At 42.1% G+C, this 21285-nt stretch overlaps 1 non-coding gene across 1 annotated transcript; it reads right to left on the reverse strand.

Annotated features, from left to right (window-relative positions):
• Positions 1–2377: 2377 nt before the first annotated feature.
• LOC130952626 (small nucleolar RNA R71) lies at positions 2378–2481 on the reverse strand. The gene has a single exon (XR_009074804.1). It is a non-coding gene; the product is annotated as a small nucleolar RNA R71 (small nucleolar RNA).
• Between the last annotated feature and the right edge of the window lie 18804 nt (positions 2482–21285).

Below are 21285 nucleotides of genomic sequence, written 5' to 3' on the forward strand. Positions count from 1 at the left end.
ATGAGTATGAATGATTGGATGAAGGGCATTAGGAAAGCAGAGGCTCAGAGGGAACAAAGCCTCTCCATACGCTTATCTGAAATTCCCACAAATGAATTGCATAAGTATCTCTATCCTATTTCATGTTTTATTTCTCTTTTTATTATCAAAACCTCATAAGCATTTGAATCCGCCTGACAAGATGACCATAGCTTGCTTCAAGCTGACAATCTCCGTGGGATCGACCCTTACTCACGTAAGGTATTACTTGGACGACCCAGTGCACTTGCTGGTCAGCTGCGCAGAGTTGTGAGAGAAGTGTGAACTCATGATTTTGATTACCAAGTTTTTTGCGCCGTTGCCGGGGATTGTTTGAGTTTAGACAACTGATGGTTCATCTTGTTGCTTAGATTAGGTAATTTTCTTCTTATTCTATTTTCAAAAATTTTTCAAAAATCTTTCAAAAATTTTTTTTTCTAATTTTCGAAAATTTTTCAAAAAAAATTTAATAAAATCATAAAAACCAAAAAAATTTGTGTTTCTTATTTGAGTCTAGAGTCAAATTTCAAGTTTGGTGTCAATTGCATGTTTTTATTTTTCTAGCATTTTTCGAAAACTCATGCATATGTTCAAGTTGTTCTTGATCTTCAAGTTGTTCTTGATGATTGTCTTTGTTTGGTCTTGTGATTTTCTTGTTTTGTGTCTTTTCTTATTTTTCATATGCATTTTCGAATTTTTAGAGTCAAAAGTTTAAAAATTTCTAAGTTTGGTGTCTTGCATGTGTTTCTTTTCTTAAAAACTTTTCAAAAATATGTTCTTGATGTTCATCATGATCTTCAAAGTGTTCTTGGTGTTCATCTTGACATTCAAAGTGCTCTTGCATGTTTTCTTTGTTTTGATCTTAAATTTTCATGTATTGAGTCATTTTGTTGTGTTTCTCTTTCTTCATTAAAATTCAAAAATAAAAAAAAATCTTTTCCTTATTTCACTCATAAAATTCGAAATTTTGGGTTGACTTAGTCAAAGATTTTTAAAATTTAGTTATTTCTTGTTAGTCAAGTCAAAATTTCAATTTAAAAATTCTATCTTTTCAAATCTTTTTCAAAAATCAAATCTTTTTCATTTTTATTCTTAATATTTTCGAAAATTTTAAAAATTGATTTTCAAAATCTTTTTCTTATTTTTATTTCATATTTCGAAGACCTTGCTAACAATTAAGGATTTAATTCAAAAAATTTCAAGTTTGTTACTTTCTTGTTAAGAAAGGTTCAATCTTTAAATTCTAGAATCATATCTTTTATTTTCTTGTTATTCAAGTCATCAACTTCAATTTTCAAAATCAAATCTTTTTAAATTTCTTTCTCAAATTTTTTCAAAATAGATTTCAATTATATCTTTTTCAAAACCTAATTTCAAAATCTTTTTCTAACTTCTTACCTTTTCAAAATTTATTTTCAAATCTTTTTCAATTAAATACTTTTCTCTCTCTAATTTTCAAAAACCACTAACAACTTTTTCAAAAACCTCTTTAATTAACTAATTGTTTTAAACTCTTATTTTATTTTATTCCTTTCTTAATTTTCGAATCCTAACTAACATTTAAAATAAAAATAAAAATATTTTTCCTTTTCTTTTATGTAATATTCGAATTTTCCCTCTCTCTCATCTCTTTCTATTTATTTATTTATTTACTAACACTTATCTCCTTTTTAAAATTCGAACCCTCTCTCCCTCTCTGTGTTCGAATTCTCTTTATTTTCTCTCTACCTCATTCTTCTATTCTTCTCTTCTTCTACTCACATAAAGGAATCTCTATACTGTGACATAGAGGATTCCTCTTCTTTTCTGTTCTCTTTTTTTTCATATGAGCAGGAACAAGGACAAGGATTTTCTTGTCGAAGCCGATCCTGAACCTGAAAGGACTCTAAGGAGGAAGCTAAGAGAAGCTAAAGCACAACTCTCTGGAGAGGACCTGACAGAAATTTTTGAAAAAGAAGAAGACATAGTAGCCGAAAATAACAACAATGCAAGGAAGATGCCTGGTGACTATACTGCACCAACTTACAACTTCTATGGAAGAAGCATCTCAATTCCTGCCATTAGAGCAAACAACTTTGAGCTTAAGCCTCAATTAGTTTCTCTAATGCAGCAGAATTGCAAATTTTATGGACTTCCATCAAAAGATCTTCATCAGTTCTTATCTGAATTCTTGCAGATCTGTGATACTGTTAAGACCAATGGAGTTGATCCCGAGGTCTACTGACTTATGCTTTTCCCTTTTGCTGTGAGAGACAGAGCTAGGACATGGTTGGACTCACAACCTAGAGAAAGCCTAAACTCTTGGGACAAGCTGGTCAATGCCTTCTTAACCAAATTCTATCCACCTCAAAAGATGAGTAAGCTCAGAGTGGATGTCCAAACCTTCAGACAGAATGAAGGTGAATCCCTCTATGAAGCTTGGGAAAGATACAAGCAATTAACCAAAAGGTGTCTTTCTGACATGTTTCCAGAATGGAGCATCATATGTATATTCTATAATGGTCTGTCTGAGTTATCCAAGATGTCATTGGACCACTCTGCTGGTGGATATCTTCATCTGAAAATGCCTGTAGAAGCCTAGAAACTCATTGAAATGGTTACAAATAACCAGTTCATGTACACTTCTGAGAGAAATCCTGTGAATAATGGGGTGACTCAGAAGAAAGGAGCTCTTGAGATTGATACTCTAAATGCCATATTGGCTCAGAACAAAATATTGACTCAGCAAGTCAATATGATTTCTCAGAGTCTCACTGGATTGCAAGCTAAAGACGCCTCCTCTATAGGAGAAGCTTATGACCCTAAGAATCCTGCAATAGAAGAGCTGAATTACATGGGAGAATCCTATGAAAACACCTATAATCCTTCATGGAGGAATCACCCAAATTTCTCATGGAAGGATAAAAAGAAGCCTCAACAAGGCTTCAATAACAATAATGGTGGGAGAAATAGGTTTGGCAATAGCAAGCCTTTCCCGTCATCTTCTCAGCAATAGACAGAGAATTTTGAGCAGAGCCTCTTTAGCTTAGCAAACATAGTCTCTGATCTATCTAAGACCACCCTCAGTTTCATGACTGAGGCACGGTCCTCCATAAGAAATTTAGAGGCACAAATGGGTCAGCTGAGTAAAAGAATCACTGAAATTCCTCCTAGTATTCTCCCAAGCAATACAGAAGAGAATCTAAAAAGAGAGTGCAAGCCCATTAATACAACCAAAATGGCCGAACCTATAGAAGAGGAGGAGGACATGATTCACAGTAAGGAAGACCTCATGGGACGTCTACTGGACTACAAGGAGTCCCCTGTTGTGGAACCACAGGAATCTAAGGCTCATCTAGACACCATAGATATTCCACTGAACTTACTATTACCATTCATGAGCTATGACGAATATTCTTCCTCTGAAGAGGATGAAAATGTTATTGAAGAGCAAGTTGCTCAATATCTAGGAGCAATCATGAAGCTGAATGCCAAATTATTTGGTAATGAGACTAGGGAGGATGAACCTCCATTGCTCATCAATGAACTAAGTGCATTTGTTCAGCTGAAGTCACCTCAAAAGAAAGAGGATACTGGAAGGTTCTTGATACCTTGCACCACAGGCACCATAACCTTTGTAAAGGCTCTATGTGACCTAGGATCAAGTATCAACCTCATGCCACTCTCTGTAATGGAGAAACTAGGGATCTTTGAGGTACAAGCTACAAGAATCTCACTAGAGATGGTAGACAAATCAAAGAAATAGGCTTATGGACTTGTAGAGGATGTCTTTATAAAGGTTGAAGACCTTTACATCCCTACTGATTTCATAATCCTAGACACTGAGAAGGATGAAGATGAATCCATCATCCTTGGAAGACCCTTCCTAGCCACAGCAAAGGCCGTAATTGATATAGATAGAGGAGAGCTAGTCCTTTAAGTGAATGAGGACTACCTTGTGTTTAAGGCACAAGGATCTTCTGTAAACATGGGGAAGAAGCATGAAAAGCTTCATTCAATTCTCTCCATGCAGATTCAATCAAAGCCCCCACATTCAAACTCTAAGTTTGGTATTGGGAGGCCACAATCATGCTCTGAGCACCTATGAAGCTCTGTAAGAGCTTCCTGTCAAGCTATTGACATTAAAGAAGCACTTATTGGGAGGCAACCCAATTTTATTTATCTATATTATTTACTCTTTCATTTTATTTTCCATTGTTATTCTATGTTTTTTTTAGAATGATGATCATGTGGAGTCAAAAAACAACTGCAAAAATTAAAGCAAAATAAAAAACAGCATCAAAAATAGCACACCCAGGAGGAAGAGCTTACTAGCGTTTAAACGCCAGTAAGGATACCAAAATGGGAATTTAACGCCCAGCCTGGCACCATTCTGGGCATTTAAATGCTAGAAATGGGCAGCAGTCTGGCATTTAAACGCCAGAACTGGCAGGCAAACTGGCGTTTAAACGCCAGTAAAGGTATAAAAAAGGGCGTTTAAACGCCCAGTCTAGCACCTTTATGGGCGTTTAAACGCCAGAAAAGGGCAGTTAAACGCTAGGAATGGCACATAGAGGGCGTTTAACGCCAGCAAGGTGCAGGGATGAAAATAATCCTTGACACCTCAGGATCCGTGGACCCCACAAGATCCCCAACTACCCCACCTCACTCTCTCTCCTCTTCACACTTCTCCATAACACTCTACCCAATACACCACTCACCTGTCAAATCTTACCCTCTTCTCCATATTCTCTTCACCACTCACATCCATTTCCTAATTCCCATAAACCCATCATACAACCCACCTACCCTCACGCACTCAAATTCAAACCATTTTCCTCCCAAACCCAACCCTTCTCACATGAACTAACTCCGTCTCTTTCCCTATATATAGCCCTCCTTACTCCTTCATTTTCACACATCACATACACTCAAAACCCCCTTGGCTGAACCATCTCAAGCCTCCATCTCCCACTTTTCTTCTTCTTCTTCTACTCTCTTCTTTCTTCTTTTGCTCGAAGACAAGCAAACCTCTTAAGTTTAGTGTGGAAAAAAGCCTTGCTTTTTAATTTTCCATAACCACTAATGACACCTAAGGCTGGAGAAACCTCAAGAAAAAGGAAAGAGAAGGCAATTGCTTCCGCCTCCGAGTCATGGGAGATGGAGAGGTTCATCTCAAAGGTCCATGATAAACCACTATTTTATGGTTTATATTGTGCTAACTTGAGTGGTTTTTATCAGCTTTTCACCCACTTATTCATATGATTTGCATGATTTTACAATTCCTTCCTGGATTTATTCTATGATTGAAAACTTGCTTCCTAAAGCTTTAAAATTGTGTATTTTAATCCCCTTTATACCATTCGATGCCGTGATCCGTGTGTTAAGTCTTTCAGGCTTTATAGGGCAGGAACAGCTTAGAGGATGGAAAGAAAGCTTGCAAAAAGGGAAGGAGCACAAGAAATAAAGGAGACAACCAGCGAACAGCAACGCGCACGCATGGCTGACGCGTGCACGCGATTTGGACAAAATCACAGCGACACATGCACGTGCCTGACGCGTGCGTGTGGATTGGAGTTCACACAAACGACACGAGCGCGTGCCTGACGCACACGCATGGAGAGGAAAATCGTCAAACGACACGTACGCGGGACCGACGCGTACGCGTGACAAGCGCGATCTACAGAATTAACAAAAATCGTTAAGGGTGATTTCGGGCCGCGTTTTGACCCAGTTATTAGCCCAGAAACACAGAATAAAGCCAGAGAACATGCAGAGACTTAATACATACAGAACACAACTTTCATTCACATAATTTTAGGTTTAGATGTAGTTTCTAGAGAGAGATGCTCTCTCCTCTCTCTTAGGATTTAGAATTAGGATTCCTCTTAAAGGATTAAGTTTACTTCTTCTTCATTCCAGGTTCAATGTTCCTTTTATTTATTTTCCCAATTTAATTTATGAATTTCCATGTTAGATTTGATTACTTTTATTTAATGCAATTGAGGTATTTCAGATTTATGATTTTTACTTAGCTTTTTATATTCTTGGCTTTAATTGATGAATTGATTAATTGGAGACACTTGAGTTATCAAACTCATTGTGATTGATAATTGTTATTGTTCCGAGGGTTTACCTGAAACGTGTAGCTCGGTCGTCTGGAGAGGCCCGAGGTGGGGGTTTGGTGACCCGAGCTTGATATGTGGAATGGTTGGTGGTTGTACCTGCAATGACACTCCGATGCTTAAGTTAGCATGGGTCCAAGCAGATATGTGTAGATGTGGAAGATGAATGCCATACCTGGGTGCTCCAGTGTATTTATAGTAGTTGGCCGTGATCCTCCCTGGATAAGATATTCTTATCTTATCTTATCTTTGGGAGTCTTATCTTTATCTTCGTGGAACCGCCTTTTCTAGGCCTTTTCGGCCTTTAGGTTTTGGGCTGCGTTCCTTTTGATGGGCCTTCCTTTCCTTCATTGTCCGAGGTCCGACCTTTAGGCGTGAGCCTTAGGACAAGGTCGGACCTTTTACGAATTGACCGGGTTGGAGGACCTCGGTCAGGGTATGAACAGTGCCCCTGCCCGAGTTCGTCCTTTTTTTGGGAGGTCGTGCTCGGGCATAGTAGTCTGTTTTTCAAAATTTCAAAAAATGGCCGTTCCTGCATTTATTGCATTTTACCGTTTTTCCTCGATTTCCGTTCGGGCTCTGTGAAGGCTTTATTTATTTGCTCCCTTCCTCTCTTTTTTTGTTTTTCACCGCTTCTTCTTTCTCTTTGTTCTGCTTCTCCCGAATCTTTCTGTGTGTCTTTCCGGGGTTTCCTCTGTGCCGTTGTTTCGTTCTCTTTGTTTCGGAGCTCTTCGTCTTCGTTTCTTCTTCCAGGTTTGTTCCCATGTTTCTCCTTTCTTGTGATCATATGCTTCTGTTCTTTGTGTGGCTCTTGTTTGTTTCTTTTTCTTTATGCCTGGGTTGCCCCAAAAAGAGGCGCCGCCCTTGCTGTTGTTTGTATATGGGGGGGCTCTTTTTTTTCTTTTTTTGTTCTCTGGTGTTTTTGTTCCGGGTTGCCCCATTGTTTTCGTGGGGGTTTTTTATTTCTTGCTTTGCTGAATGGGTTTTCGCTGTCTTCCTTATGTGATTTTTGCTTGCTGTTGTATTCTTCTTTGTAGGTAAGAATTTTATGTCTCGAAAGGTTCTTCAAGCGATGTCGACTAAAATTCCATGTGGTCTTGATTGGGTAGACCCTCTTCCTCTAAAAGTCCCTTCTGTGGTAGATTCTGAGTATTTAGCTAGGTTCCGTAGGCATTGTAGCATATGTGAAAATAGAGAGTCTGAGAGGGATTATGAACTAGTAGCCCCGGATTCCGAGGAGCGAGTGTGCTTCCCGCCCTTAGATAGTTCCGAGAAGCTCTTCTTTTATGCTTATGATTGTTTTTTCTCTAAGCTGAGTGTCCGACTTCCTTTTACCGATCTGGAGTCCGAGGTGTTATGGTCTTGTAACCTTGCCCCTACGCAGCTCCATCCAAATTCTTGGGCATTTTTAAAGCTGTTTCAACTTTTGTGTCAGTTTTTGGGCGTCTCTCCCTCTATTTCTCTTTTTTCCTATATGTTTGTGTTGACGAAGCCGGGGTCGGGTGAAGGGAAGGTATCTTGGGTCTCTTTTAGAGCTAACCAGGGGAGGAAGTTTTGTACCCTGTATGACGAGTCTTTTCATGATTTTAAGAACTTCTATTTCAAGGTCCGGGCTACTGTAGACGTCCGACCTTTCTTTCTAGACGAGAGTGGGGAGCCTTCTTTTCCTCTTTGTTGGCAGGAGAATGTAGTGTCTACTAAGTATACCCTTGAGAGTCTAGATGAGGTGGAGCAGGCTTTTGTGGGTGTGGTAAGCAGTTTATGGGGTCGGGCACCTCACTTGGACACGAAGAAAATGTTGGGAGATCCAAGCCTTCTCCGTTCCGAGTTAGGTAGTTCCCGACCTCTCCGAGACTCATCTTTTTTAGTATTTTGGCTTTGCTTGTTTTGGTGGAATTTCTATTGTGGTAACCCTTTTCTTTTATTTCTGCAGAGATGTCTTCTCAGGCGGATTCTATGAAGTTCCTTCGTCGGACGAAGAAGTCCGTGGCTGCTCGGAATATTGAGGCTGAGGCTTCTGTCCGATCTTCTTAGAAGAAGACTACCGTGGGTGTCACTACTCGGTCGAAGGCTATTCTGACTCCCCAGTTCCGAGCTATAAATCAAGATCCTCCGACCTCTGGACCTGGTCACTCTTCCCCGCCTTCGTCCTCGGGTCCTCCTCCCAAGAAACAGAAGACCTCTCAAGAGCTTGCGGGTTTTAATGACAAGGATTTTGATGCTCTTGGTTGGATTGAACAGCATATTCTCCCTCAGACTTTTATCTCTACTGATGATGTGTCTATGGAGCATCATTTTCAGTATATGGCGCGGAGTTGTGTCCGGATGGCTAGTCTTCATGCCGCTATTGCCCGGGAGTTCAAGAAATCCCCCATTGGTGCGACCAGCTCCCGACTTGAGAAGGCTCAGTCTGAGTTCGAGAGGATTAGTGAACTGAAGGCTGCTAGGATTACTGAGATGGAGGCGTCTCTGGAGAGGGAGAAAGCTAAAGCAACCGCGGCTGTGGCGGCAGCGAAAGCATCTGAGGAGATGGCGAAGGCGGCGACGGAGAATTATACTCGGACATATGCCGAGCTTGTGGAGGCAAAGGAGAGATTACAATCTGCTCAGGATGATTTTTACGAGCTAGAAGGTCATGTGGCTAAGGGTATGGATGCTATGTTTGAAAATTTGAAGGCTCAGGTCCGGGTTCTTGCTCCTGACCTGGATCTGAGCTTATTTAGTACGGATAACGTTGTTGTGGAGGGAAAGATTGTTCCTGCTCCCAACGAGGATGAGGTTCCGGTGTCCGACCCCAAAGTTCCGGTTGCGGACCCGACTTTACCTTTGGCCGAGGAGGAATCTGGCGTGGAGGTTTTGAACCGAGATGACGGTGCTGTCAAGGCTGTCCCGATTTCTATGGTGCTTCCTCTGCAGCCTTCTACCGACGTAGAGTCCGGAAAGGATCTTGATTCCCTGTAATCCTTTTGTCTTTGGTTTTCTGCCCGGCCTGTGGGCTCTTTTTTGGATGGTTCCTGTTTAACTGCTTTGAACACCTTTTTGCTATTAGCTACTTGTGGTAACTTTTTAGCTTATTATGTGGTGTTTGTTTGTGTTTTGACTTTTAGTTCCGCTTTATGCTTTTTAGTTGTTTTGATAACAACCTTTTAGCTAGCGTTTTTGAAACTCTGCTTTACCCTTTCCTTTGATTTCGTTTTTTCGCTTGTACTTTTTAGTTGTTTTTGTATAGCAACGTTTTAGTAAGCGTTTTCGAAATCTTTGTTTTCGCCGTTTTAAGGCTTCTTTCTCGGATCTGGGCTTTTTCTCGGACCTCGGGGGGGCGGTTGAGTACTTCCCTTTGTTGGGTCCGACCTTGTCGTTGGTCGGCCCTTTAAGTTATTTTTGTAATCTCTTTTTATTTGGCTTTTTGAGCCTTTTCAGAGTTGCTTTATAACTTCTCACATTAATTTGAACCTCGTCGCTTTTATCTTTGCCGACCTTGTGTGGTCTTTTTGGCAAATGATTTTTTGCGTTTTGCCGAGCATAAATTAATGCGCCTTGGCGGGGTACTTTTCAGGATTTGTTTCATCACGAGGAAGAAGAAAATAGAAAAATTTGATTAGTATTTAAAAAAGAAAGAATATTTACAGTATGTTTACCCTTGACTAGGTCGGGTGCCTTACTTGACCGGGTGTCTCATTAAAAAACCCTTGTAGGAAAAAAGAGTACACCTCGGGTTATCTCTTTCTAGCTGTAGTATCGTCTTAGATTACAGGCGTGCCAGGCCCTGGGCAACTCATTGCCTTCTAGGTCAGATACTTTGTAATAGCCTGTTCCTAAGACTTCTGTTACCTTGTAGGGCCCTTTCCAATTTGCAGCTAGTTTTCCTTCTCCTGACTTTTGTGTTCCGATGTCATTTCGGATTAGAATCAGGTCGTGAATGGAGAAGCTTCGTTTTATTACTTTCTGATTATATCTGAGGGCCGTTCGCCGTTTTAAGGCTTCTTCTTGGATCCGAGCTCTTTCTCGGACCTCGGGGAGGAGGTCGAGTTCTTCCCTTTGTGCCTGCGGGTTACCTTTTCCGTTGTAGAAGATGGTTCTAGGTGACCCCTCATTTATTTCGATAGGAATCATTGCCTCCATCCCATAAGCTAGTCGGAATGGCGATTCTCCCGTTGTAGAGTGTGGAGTTGTCCGATATGCCCATAGCACCTGGGGGAGCTCCTCGGCCCATGCCCCTTGGCCTCTTGTAGTCTTCGTTTTAACCCGGCCAAGATGACTTTATTTGCAGCCTCTGCTTGTCCATTGGCTTGTGGATGCTCGACTGAGGTGAATTGCTGTTTGATTTTTAGTTCGGCCACCAAGTTCTGAAAACTTGTATCCGTGAACTGTGTTCCATTGTCTGTTGTGATGGAGTAGGGGACTCCGAACCTTGTGACGATGTTTTTGTATAGGAATTTGCGGCTTTTCTGAGCCGTGATGGTGGCTAAGGGTTCAGCTTCGATCCACTTTGTGAAGTAGTCGACCCCTACTATGAGGTATTTGACTTGCCCCGGTCCTTGGGGGAACGGGCCGAGTAGGTCAAGTCCCCATTTTGCGAAGGGCCATGGTGCGGTGATGCTGATAAGGTCTTCGGGTGGTGCCTTGTGAAAATTGGCGTGTTTTTGGCAGGGGGGCATATTTTCACAAATTCCGTTGCGTCTCTTTGCAAGGTCGGCCAGTAGAACCCGGCTCGGACTACTTTCTTGGATAATGCCCGAGCTCCGAGGTGGTTTCCACACATGCCTCCGTGGACTTCTTCGAGGACGCTTTTTGTTTCTGAGGTCGGGATGCACCTAAGGAGGGGTTTTGAGAATCCTCTTCTGTATAATACGTCGTGAATTAGTGTATAATTCTGGGCGTCTTTTGTGAGTCTTTTAGCTTCCTTTCTTTCGGCGGGGAGAGTTCCTGACTTCAGGTAGTTGAGTATGGGGGTCATCCATCCTTGCTGTTGGTTGGATATGTTTAGCGTTTCTTCCTCTCTTAGCACGGAGGGAGATTGTAAGGTTTCCTGGAGGAGACTTCTGTTGTTGCCTCCGGGCTTGGTGCTGGCAAGTTTTGAGAGGGCGTCTGCCCGGGCGTTTTGTTCCCGAGGTATGTGCTGAACCTGTATCTCTGAAAAGTGGCGTAATTATGCCTGTGTTTGGTCCAGGTATTTTTTCATAGTTGGGTCTTTGGCCTGGTAGCTTCCATTTACTTGTGATGTGACGACCTGGGAGTCGCTGAAGATCGTGACTTTCTGGGCTCCGACCTCTTCGGCTAGCTTTAGACCTGCTAGTAGGGCCTCGTATTCGGCTTGGTTGTTCGAAGCCTGGAACTTGAATTTTAGGGATAGTTCTATCCGCGTTCCTTGGTCGCTTTCGAGTATAACCCCGGCTCCGCTTCCAGTTTTGTTTGAGGACCCGTCGACATATAGGTTCCATGAGAGTGGGGTTCCGGGGGTCTCAGTGTATTCTACGATGAAGTCGGCTAGATACTGAGATTTTATGGCAGTCCGGGTTTCATAGTGGAGGTCGAACTCGGACAGTTCCACCGCCCATTGCAGTATTCGTCCTGCCAGGTCTGTTTTTTGGAGGATGTGTCTCATGGGTTGGTTCGTCCGAACTTTGATGGTGTGGGCTTGAAAGTAGGGACGGAGTCTCCGAGCTGTGAATACTAGGGCGTAGGCGAATTTTTCTATCTTCTGATAGTTTAATTCGGCCCCTTGTAGTGCCTTGCTTACAAAGTATATGGGGTGTTGTCCTTGGTCATTTTCTCGTATTAACGCTGAGGCGACTGCTCGATTTCCCACCGAGAGGTATAGTACGAGTTCTTCTCCTTTTAAAGGTCGGGTTAGGATTGGTGGCTGCCCAAGGAACTCCTTGAATTCTTGAAAGGCTTTCTCGCACTCCGGGGTCCATGAGAAGGGTTTCCCTTTCTTTAGGAGTGAGTAGAGAGGTAGTGACTTTATTGCTGATCCTGCCAAGAACCTTGATAGGGCGGCTAGCCTTCCATTCAGTTGTTGTACTTCTTTGACACACGTCGGGCTCTTCATATTGAGTATCGCTTGGCATTTGTCCGGGTTTGCTTCGATGCCCCTTTGAGTCAGCATGAAGCCTAAGAACTTTCCGGCTTCTGCGGCGAAGGTGCACTTTGTCGGGTTAAGTCTCATGTTGTGCTTTCTGAGGGTGCCGAAGATACTGGTGAGGTCGGTCAGCAAGTTTCTGTCTTCTTGTGTCTTTACCAGCATGTCGTCGACGTACACCTCCAGCTGTAGTCCGATGTGCTCTGAGAACACTTTGTTCATTAGCCTCTGGTAGGTTGCCCCTGCGTTCTTCAGCCCGAAGGGCATTACTACGTAGCAGTAGTTTGCCCTTGGGGTTATGAACGAGGTCTTTTCTTGGTCGGGTCCGTACATCGGGATTTGATTGTATCCCGAGTAAGCGTCCATGAAGGAGAGATATCTATAGCCTGAGGCTGCGTCTACTAAGGCGTCGATGTTTGGTAGTGGATATGGGTCTTTGGGGCAGGCTTTGTTGAGATCCGTGTAATCGACGCACATCCTCCATTTTCCGTTGGGCTTTTTTACCAGGACCACATTTGCGAGCCATAGGGGGTATTTTACTTCCCTAATGAACCCTGCCTCTAGCAGTGCCTGTACTTGTTCTTCTATTGCTTGCATGCGCTCGGGTCCGAGCTTCCGGCGTCTTTGTTGGACAGGTCGGGATCCCGGGTAAACTGATAGCTTATGGCACATTAGGTCGGGGCTTATGCCTGGCATGTCGGAGGCTTTCCAGGCGAAGAGGTCGGAATTCTCCCTCAAGAGGTTTATGAGTTCCTCTTTTAGGCCTGTTTCGAGGTTTGCTCCTATGTTTGTTATTTTTTCAGGTGTGTTCCCAATCTGGACTTTTTCGGTCTCTCCCTCTGGTTGTGGCCGAAGATCTTCTCGGGATTGAACTCGTCCGAGTTCTATCGTGTTGACCTCCTTCCCTTTTAGGCTCAGGCTTTCGTTGTAGCATCGCCGCGCTAGTTTTTGGTCGCCTTTTAGGGTAGCGATTCCTTTTGCGGTAGGGAACTTCATACAGAGGTGTGGGGTCGAGACTATAGCCGCCAGTCTGTTTAGGGTTGGTCGCCCAATAAGGGCATTGTATGCTGAAGTGACGTCGACTACAATGTAGTCGATGCTTAATGTTTTAGATTGCTCGCCTCTTCCAAAGGTAGTGTGTAGCGAGATGTATCCTAAGGGATGGATCGGAGTATCCCCTAGTCCAAATAGGTCGGTAGGATAGGCCTTTAGTTCTTTTTCTTCAAGTCCGAGTTTGTCGAAGGCCGTTTTGAACAGGATATCTGCTGAGCTTCCCTGGTCAATCAGGGTTCGATGTAAGTTGGCGTTTGCTAGGATAATGGTGATTACCATTGGATCGTCGTGTCCGGGAATTATCCCTTGAGCATCTTCTCGGGTAAATGAGATAGTGGGTAATTCGGGCAGGGGACTGTCTTCTCGGACGTGATAGACTTCTTTGAGGTGTCTTTTCCGCGAGGATTTAGATGTTCCTCCGCCTGCAAAACCTCCGTTTATCATGTGAACATGTCTTTCAGGGGTTCGCGGGGTTTGTTCGGCCCGATCTTCGTTGTCTCCCCGCCTTCTCTTCCTGGTCTCTTCTCCTTTTTCTGCTATGTATCTGTCGAGTTTTCCTTCTCTGGCTAGCTTTTCTATGACGTTTTTTAGGTCGTAGCAGTCGTTAGTAGAATGACCGTAGAGCTTGTGATATTCACAGTATTCGGACCGATCTCTCCCCGCTTTCTTGTGTTTTAGCGGTCGGGGCGGTGGGATCCTTTCGGTGTGGCATACTTCTCTGTAGACGTCTACTAGGGAGACTCGGAGGGGGGTGTAGTTGTGGTACTTCCGTGGCTTGTCCGAGTTGGCTTCTTCTTTCTTCTTCTGTTCCCGATCCCGATCTTGGAGGGGGTAGGTTGATTCCTTCCTAGAAGAGTCTCTGAGCTGGGAGGTTTCCTCCATGTTGATATATTTTTCTGCCCGCTCCTGCACCTCGTATAGGGAGGTCGGGTATCGTTTGGATAGGGATTGGCTAAACGGTCCCTCTTTTAGGCCGTTTGCTAGTCCCATGATGGCTGCTTCAGTGGGCAAGTGTTGTATGTCCAGGCAGGCTTTGTTGAATCGCTCCATGTACTCTCGGAGAGTTTCCTGGTTACCTTGTTTGATCCCGAGTAAACTGGGGGCATGTTTTGCCTTGTCCTTTTGAATAGAGAATCTTGTTAGGAATTTTTTGGTTAAGTCTTCGAAGCTGGTGATTGATCTTGGTGGCAGGTTGTCGAACCACTTCATGGCTGACTTGGTGAGAGTGGTGGGGAAGGCTTTGCACCGAATTGCGTCGGAGGCGTCGACTAGGTACATTCTGCTTCTGAAGTTGCTGAGATGATGACTTGGATCGGTGGTGCCGTCGTAGAGGTCCATATCGGGTGGTTTGAAGTTTCGCGGTACCTTCTCCTTCATGATCTCTTGCGTGAAGGGATCGTGGTTGCTCTTGGTAGTGGCGCCGCGTTCTGTCCGGTCTTTCAGGTTGGCCTCTATTTTCCGCAGTTTTTCTTCTAATTCTCTGCGCTTTCGAGCTTCCCTTTTTAGATCTTGTTCAGTTTCTTTCTGCTTTTTTATGTCCTCCTCGAGTTGTTTTAGCCGGTTTTGTTGTGCTCGGACTGCTTCTAGAATTTCCGAGCTCTTCTCTTTTTCAGAATTTTGTGGATCTTTGTTTTGGAATGATGTTTTTGGGTGATTCTGTTTGTTTCCTCCTGGAGTGCGTGGTGATAGAGGGTTGTCCGGTCGTTCTCCGGTGTCAATTTCGTCCTCTTGCTCAGACGCAGTGTGGTCGTTGTTGAGAGGGTCGTCCGCCATGGTAGAGAGATGACTTCCAGGTCCCCGGCAACGGCGCCAGTGTTCCGAGGGTTTACCTGAAACGTGTAGCTCGGTCGTCTGGAGAGGCCCGAGGTGGGGGTTTGGTGACCCGAGCTTGATATGTGGAATGGTTGGTGGTTGTACCTGCAATGACACTCTGATGCTTAAGTTAGCATGGGTCCAAGCAGATATGTGTAGATGTGGAAGATGAATGCCATACCTGGGTGCTCCAGTGTATTTATAGTAGTTGGCCGTGATCCTCCCTGGATAAGATATTCTTATCTTATCTTATCTTTGGGAGTCTTATCTTTATCTTCGTGGAACCGCCTTTTCTAGGCCTTTTCGGCCTTTAGGTTTTGGGCTGCGTTCCTTTTGATGGGCCTTCCTTTCCTTCATTGTCCGAGGTCCGACCTTTAGGCGTGAGCCTTAGGACGAGGTCGGACCTTTTACGAATTGACCGGGTTGGAGGACCTCGGTCAGGGTATGAACAGTTATATTTGCTAATTAATTTGAATTCCAATAACTCTAGCCTTTTCTTAGGAATTGACTAGGATCTGAGGAATCAAATTGATTCATCCACTTAACTTACCTTCATAGTTAGAGGTTAATAAGGTGGGAGCAAAATCAAATTCTCATCATAATTGATAAGGATAACTAGGATAGGATGTCCAGTTTTCATATCTTGTCAAGTTCTAGTTATTAATTTATTTTTCCTGCAATTTATTTTCCTCGTTCAACCTTTCAAAAACCCAAAAATATTATTTTCCATAACCAATAATAAATCATACTTCCCTACAATTCCTTGAGAAGATGACCCAAGGTTTGAATACTTCGGTTATAAATTTTATTGGTTTTTGTTACTTGTGACAACCAAACTTTTGTACGAAATGATTCTCTATTGGTTTAGAAACTATACTTACAACGCGATTATATTCTTGTGAAATTCTTTACCAGCAAAAGTCCTCTTGTCAGTCCATCAAGACCACTTTTATGAAGTTGTGGCCAAGAAGAAGGTGATCCCCAAGGTCCCCTTCAAGCTCAAAAGGAGTGAATATCCGGAGATCCGACATGAGATTAGGAGAAGAGGATGGAAAGCTCTCACCAATCCCATTCAACAAGTCGGAATCTTAATGGTTCAAGAGTTCTATGCTAATGCATGGATTACCAAGAACCATAATCAAAGTATGAACCCGAACCCAAAGAATTGGCTCACAATGGTTCGGGGGAAATACTTAGATTTCAGTCGAAAAAATTTGAGGTTGGAGTTCAACTTGCCAATGATGCAAGGAGATCTTCATCCTTTCACAAGAAGGGTAAACTTTGATCAAAGGTTGGACCAAGTCATCATGGACATCTAAATGGAAGGAGCCCAATGGAAGAGAGACTCCAAAGGCAAGCTAGTCCAACTAAGAAGGCTTGACCTTAAGCCTGTGGCTAGAAGATGGTTGGAGTTCATCCAACGCTCTATCATTCCCACTAGCAACCGATCCGAAGTAACTGTGGATCGGGCTATTATGATCCATAGCATCATGATTGGAGAGGAAGTGGAAGTTCATGAGATCATACCACTAAAACTGTACAAAGTGGATGACAAGCCCTCCACTTTGGCAAGGTTAGCCTTTTCTCATCTCATTTGTCACCTATGCAGTTTAGTTGGAATTGTCATAGAGAAAGACATCCTCATTGAAAAGGACAAGTCCATCACTAAAAAGAGGATAGAGCAAACAAGAGAGCCTACTCATGGACCTCAGCAAACGCATGAGGAAGTCCCTTATCAAGAAATCCCTGAGATACCTCAAGGGATGCATTTTCCTCCACACAACTATTGGGAGCAATTCAATACCTCCTTAGGAGATTTGAGTTCCAACATGGAGCAACTAAGGATGGAGCACCAAGAGCATTCCATTATCCTCCATGAAATTAGAGAGGACCAAAGAGCCATGAGGAAAGAACAACAAAGGCAAGGAAGAGACATTGAGGAGCTCAATCACTCCATAGGATCTACAAGAAGGAGAACTAGCCGCCATCAATAAGGTGGACCCGTTCTTTAATTTCCTTGTTATTTGTTTTTCTGTTTTTTGATTTTTTATGCTTTATGTTTGACTATGTTTTAGCTTCATTACATGATCATTAGTGTCTAGTGTCCATGTCTTAAAACTATGAATAATTCCATGAATCCTTCACCTTTCTTAAATGAAAAATGCTCCTAAATACAAAAGAACAAGAAGTACATGAATTTCAAAATTTATCTTGGAATTAGTTTAATTATTTTGATGTGGTGGCAATACTTTTTGTTTTCTGAATGAATACTTGAACAGTGCATATTGATTCTTGAAAGAATGATGAAAAAAAGAGAAATGTTATTGATGATCTGAAAAATCATAAAATTGATTCTTGAAGCAAGAAAATGCAGTGAATAATAAAGCTTGCAAAAAAAAAAAGTGGCGAAAGTTAAAAGAAAAAAAATGATAGAAAAAGCAAGCAGAAAAAGCCAATAGCCCTTAAAACCAAAAGGCAAGGGTAAAAAGGATACAAGGCTTTGACCATTAATGGATAGGAGGGCCCAAAGGAATAAAATCCTGGCCTAAGCGGCTAAATCAAGCTGTCCCTAACCATGTGCTTGTGTCATGAAGGTCCAAGTGAAAAGCTTGAGAGTGAGTGGTTAAAGTCGTGATCCAAAGCAAAAGAATGTGCTTAAAAACCCTGGACACCTCTAACTGGGGACTCTAGCAAAGCTGAGTCACAATCTGAAAAGGTTCACCCAGTTATGTGTCTGTGGCATTTATGTATCCGGTGGTAATACTGGAAAACAAGATGCTTAGGGTCATGGCCAAGACTCATAAAGTAGCTGTGTTCAAGAATCAACATACTGAACTAGGAGAATCAATAACACTATCTAAATTCTGAGTTCCTAATGGATGCCAATCATTCTGAACTTCAAAGGATAAAGTAAGATGCCAAAACTGTTCAGAGGCAAAAAGCTACTAGCCCCGCTCATCTAATTGGGACTAAGTTTCATTGATATTTTGAGATTTATTGTATATTCTCTTCTTTTTATGCTATTTTGTTTTCAGTTGCTTGGGGACAAGCAACAATTTAAGTTTGGTGTTGTGATGAGCAGATAATTTTTACGCTTTTGGCATTGTTTTTACATAGTTTTTAATATGTTTTAGTTACTTTTTAGTATATTTTTATTAGTTTTTATGCAAAAATCACATTTCTAGACTTTACTATGAGTTTGTGTATTTTTCTATGATTTCAGGTATTTTCTGGCTGAAATTGAGGGACCTAAGCAAAAATCTTATTCAGAGGCTGCGAAAGGACTGAAGATGCTGTTGGATTCTGACCTTCCTGCACTCAAAGTCGATTTTCTGGAGCTAAAGAAGCCCAATTGGCACGCTCTTAATTGCGTTGAAAAGTAGACATCTTGGGCTTTCTATCAATGGTTAATAGTCCATACTTTGCTCGAAATTTGATGGCCCAAACTGGCATCCAAAAGCCCACCAGAGACCTTTTTCTGGCGTAAAATGCCAGAACTGGCACCAAAGCTAGAGTTAAACGCCCAAATGGGCACCAAAATCGGCGTTTAAACTCCAAGAAGAGCCTATGCACGTGAAAGCTTCAATGCTCAGCCCAAACACACACCAAAAAGGGCCCTGGAAGTGGATTTCTGCACTATCTACACTTAGTTACTCATTTTTTGTAAACCTAGTTTACTAGTTTAGTATAAATAGAACCTTTTACTATTATATTCATATCTTTAGATCATTTTTGAGACTATCTTTGGATTATTATTGATCTCTTGATCACGTTTTGGGGGCTGGCCATGCCTGGACCTTCATCACTTATGTATTTTCAACGGTGGAGTTTCTACACCTCATAGATTAAGGTGTAGACCTCTGCTATTCCCCATGAATTAATGCAAAGTACTATTATTTTTCTATTCAATTCATGCTTATTCCTGTTCTAAGATATTCACTCGTGATGGATGTGATGATCCGTGACACTCATCATCATCCTTCCTTACGAACGCGTGCCCGACAACCACCTCCGTTCTATCTGCGAGAGCTTAAGTGTGTGTCTCTTGGCCTCTGGTGCATGAAATTGTGATAAACAATGGCTCCAACAACTTGGTACGCACAATTGTAATCTCAACTCTTTTCCACAACTTCTCACAACTAACCAGCAAGTGCACTGGGTTGTCCATGTAATAAACCTTACGTGAGAAAGGGTCGATCCCACGGAGATTGTCAGCTTGAAGCAAGATATGGTCACCTTGTAAATCTCAGTCAGGCGGATTCAAATGGGTTATGGAGTTTTAATGATTAAAAGATAAATAAAACATAAAGTAAAGATAGAGATACTTATGTAATTCATTGGTGGGAATTTCAGATAAGCGTATGGAGCTGCTTCATCCCTCTTGAATCTCTGCTTTCTTACTGCATTCATCCAATCCTTCGTACTCCTTTCCATGGCAAGCTATATGTTGGGTTTCACCAGTGTCAATGGCTACCTCCTGTCCTCTTAGTGAAAATGGTCCAAATGCGCTATCACCGCACGGCTAATCATCTGTCAGTTCTCGATCATATTGGAATAGAATCCGGTGATCCTTTTGCGTCTGTCACTACGCCCAACACTCGCGAGTTTGAAGCTCATCATAGTCATCCCTTCCCATATCCTACTCAGAATACCACAGACAAGGTTTAGACTTTCCGGATCTCAAGAATGGCCGCCAATAATTCTAGCTTATACCACGAAGACTCCGATCTTTCGAAATGGACGCTAAGAGATACACGCTCAATCTAAGGTAGAACGGAAGTGGTTGTCAGTCACGCGTTCATAGGTGAGAATGATGATGAGTGTCACGGATCATCACATTCATTAGGTTGAAGTGCAAGAAATATCTTAGAATAAGAATAAGCATGAATTGAATAGAAAATAGTAGTAATTGCATTAATACTCGAGGAACAGTAGAGCTCCACACCCTTAATCTATGGTGTGTAGAAACTCCACCGTTGAAAATACATAAGTGATAGAGGTCCAGGCATGGCTGAGAGGCCAGCCCCCAAGTCTAAGGAAAAACGTTCCAAAGATGGATACCAAGATTCCAATGTGAAAATACAATAGTAAAAAGTTCTATTTATAATGAAACTAGCTACTAGGGTTTACAGAAATAAGTAATTGTTGCAGAAATCCACTTCCGGACCCACTTGGTGTGTGCTTGGGCTGAACATTGAGCTTCACACATGTAGAGGCTTCTCTTGGAGTTAAATGCAAGCTTTTATGCCAGTTTGGGCGTTTAACTCCAACTTTTATGCCAGTTCTGGCGTTTTGACGTCAGAAAAGGGCAGAGAGCTGGCGTTTTGACGCCATTTTATGTCGCCAAAACTCGCACAAAGTATGGAATATTATATATTTCTGGAAAGCCCTGGATGTCTACTTTCCACCGCAATTAAGAGTGCACCATTTGGAGTTCTGTAGCCCCAGAAAATCTACTTCGAGTGTAGGGAGGTCAGAATCCAACAGCATCTGCAGTCCTTTGTCAGCCTCTGAATCAGATTTTTGCTCAGGTCCCTCAATTTCAGCCAGAAAATTCCTGAATCATAGAAAAACACACAAACTCATAGTAAAGTCCAGAAATGTGAATTTTTCTTAAAAACTAATAAAAATATACTAAAAACTAACTAAATCATACTAAAAACTATATAAAAATAATGGCAAAAAGCGTATAAATTATCCGCTCATCACAACACCAAACTTAAATTTTTGCTTGTCCCCAAGCAACTAAAAACAAAATAGGATAAAAAGAATAGAATATACAATGAATCCCACAGTATTAATGAAACTTAGTTCTAATTAGATGAGCGGGGCTTGTAGCTTTTTGCTTTTGAATAGTTTTGGCATCTCACTTTTTCCTTTGAAAATTAAAATGATTGGCATCTATAGGAACTCAGAATTTTAGATAGTGCTATTGATTCTCCTAGTTTACTATGTTGATTCTTGAACACAGCTACTTTATGAGTCTTGGTCGTGGCCCTAAGCACTTTGTTTTCCAGTATTACCACCGGATACATAAATACCACAGACACATAACTGGGTGAACCTTTTCAGATTATGACTCAGCTTTGCTAAAGTCCCCAGTTGGAGGTGTCCAGAGCTCTTAAGCACACTCTTTTTGCTTTGGATCATAACTTTAACCACTTAGTCTCAAGATTTTCACTTGGACCTTCATGCCACAAGCACATGGTTAGGGAC

This window comes from Arachis stenosperma, chromosome 9, assembly GCF_014773155.1.
Source record: "Arachis stenosperma cultivar V10309 chromosome 9, arast.V10309.gnm1.PFL2, whole genome shotgun sequence".
NCBI classification, from domain to species: domain Eukaryota; kingdom Viridiplantae; phylum Streptophyta; class Magnoliopsida; order Fabales; family Fabaceae; genus Arachis; species Arachis stenosperma.